Source organism: Mesoplodon densirostris, chromosome 16 (genome assembly GCF_025265405.1).
Source record: "Mesoplodon densirostris isolate mMesDen1 chromosome 16, mMesDen1 primary haplotype, whole genome shotgun sequence".
In the NCBI taxonomy this organism is placed as follows: domain Eukaryota; kingdom Metazoa; phylum Chordata; class Mammalia; order Artiodactyla; family Ziphiidae; genus Mesoplodon; species Mesoplodon densirostris.
In genome coordinates, this window is record NC_082676.1 from 43,975,601 (window position 1) to 43,978,045 (window position 2,445).

General features: G+C 36.4%; 1 pseudogene; it reads left to right on the forward strand.

The window, feature by feature from the left end:
- Nucleotides 1-206: 206 nt before the first annotated feature.
- Nucleotides 207-1,102, forward strand: LOC132476453 (olfactory receptor 7A10-like; annotated as a pseudogene).
- Nucleotides 1,103-2,445: the final 1,343 nt, after the last annotated feature.

Genomic DNA, 2,445 nt, shown 5'->3' on the forward strand with positions numbered 1-2,445 from the left:
AATTGCAACACATAACATCTTGGGAAAAAGCTGAAAGTAGGACAAAAATTCATAAACAGAGATGGTACAAGGAATCCTAGAGAGGGGACAAGATCCATAGACAATTTGTTGAAATTAATCAATTTCTTGACTGCAAAATGTAAATGTAGGTGAAAATTAAACATGTTACTGATGTTTTTCTCACTTCTTGTAGTCACTTACACTACATGGAACCAGGGAACCTTACAGGAATTATAGAATTTCTTCTATGATTTTTAGAGTAACCAGAATTCCAGGCCCTCACATTTTGGCTTTTCCTCTCCATGTACATGATCACTGTGTCTGAAAATCTGCTCATCATCCTGGCCATCAGCTCAGACTCCCACCTCCACACACCCAACCAACCTGTCCTTCTTCTCCAACGTGTCCTTTGCAGATTTCTGTTTCACCTCCACCAGGATCCCAAAGATGATGCAGAACATCCAGACACACAGCAAAGTTATAACCCTTGAAATCTGCAGCAGGAAGATATATTGTTTCCTACTGTTTGCAGGATTGGACAACTTTCTCCTGGTTGTGGTGGCCTATGAGCACTTTGTAACCATCTCTCACCCGCTATGCTACACCATCACCATGAACCCCCAGCTCTGGGGACTGATGGTTCTTGTGTCCTGGGTCATGAGTGTCATGAATTCCTTGCTACAGAGCTTGGTAATGTTGGGGCTGTTCTTCTATGCAGACTTGGATATCCCCACTTTTTCTGTGAGCTCAGTCAAGTGGTCCAACTTGCTTGTTCTGTCAACTTTCTTAATAACATGATGATACATTTTGCAGCTGCACTGCTGGGCAGTGTGTTCTCATGGCTGATGTTCTTTATTTATATTCTAAAAGAGTTTCCTCCATACACGGAATCTCATAATTTCAGGGAAAGCATAAAGCCTTGTCCATCTGTCCATCTTACCTCTCAGTTGTCTCCTTATTTTACTGTATGTGTCTATGAATGTACTTAAGCTCTGCTTCTCCACACAGCTCACATTCAAGTGCAACAGCCTTGGTGATGTAAACTGTGGTCATGTCCATGCCAAAACCCTTCATCTACAGTTTGAAGAACAAAGACATGTAAAAACAGCTTTGAAAAGACTCTTTGGGAAGGAAACTATAAAAGACCAATTGTCCTAGGGCTGAAGAAGTACACATGATTGCAAGGATCAAAGCCTGTGAACCAGAATTTCCAATTATTTTATCAGAGTGTGGAAGTAGGACTTACTACTTTTTTATTGCTAGAGTTTCTATTTCTTTGATTTCAACTTCTCTCTACAATTTATACAGCTCACTTTATTTATTAAGCTTTCTGCCCTGACAACGAACAGGGTTATTTCCCCTGTCATTCTCATATTCTCTCAGATTTATTCCCAACCTTGGACTTAAAATATTTGGCAATTCTCATTTATCTCACGGGACTACTTAGATTTCTTAAAAATAATTTATTCTCAAGTGATGTAGATCACACTAATTTTTGTTTGATTTTACTAAAAGAATAGCCATGAGTTACACAACTCCTATGGAAAAACTAAACTTGGCAACCAAGACAATTTATATAATTTTATAACACAGAAAAATCTGAGACTACAGTTTTTCACTTTTATGCCCAATATTCATTGTATATCACTGACTTATTTGCTCTCCCTGAAAACATAGACTTTGAAATGCTAGTATCTCATGGTCATAGGGTTTGATTTTCCTCATTAAGATTCTATTCTCTTCTTCAAGCCCATGTCCATACTGTCTACCAGATTCACTGGCATAATGATTATCAAATACATTTATCCAAGTTTTTAATAATTTCCATTTCTTTTGTAAAGAACTCTTTCTGTTCATTAATTTTATTCCTGTGTTCATTGAGTTGTCCTTCTGAGTTTTCTTGTGGCTCATTGAATGTCTTCGTAACAGAGATTTTGGATTCTTGATCAGTTAGATTGCAATATTCCATGCCTTTGTGTTCAGCTGCTGGAAAATTATCGTTTTCTTTTTATGATGGCCTATTTCCTTGATTTTTTGTTAGTTTCAGGTATATAGCAAGTTGATTTGCTTATACATATGTAGATATCTATATTCTTTTAAAATTCTTTTCCATTATAGGTTGTTACAAGATACTGAATATAGTTCAATATACTGTATGTGCTGTGCAGTAAAACTTTGTTGTTTATCTATTTTATATATGGTAGTGTGCATCTGTTAATCCCATACTCCCAATTTATCCCTCCCTCTGCTTCCCCTTGGGTAACCATAAGTATGTTTTCTATGTCTGTGAGTCTGTTTCTGTTTTGTAAATAAGTTCACTTGTACTATTTTTTAGATTCCACATATAAGTGATATCATAATATCTGTCTGTCTGACTTACTTCACTTAGTATGATAATCTCTAAGTCCATCATATTTCTTTGATTTTTAAATAGTGTTTATAGGT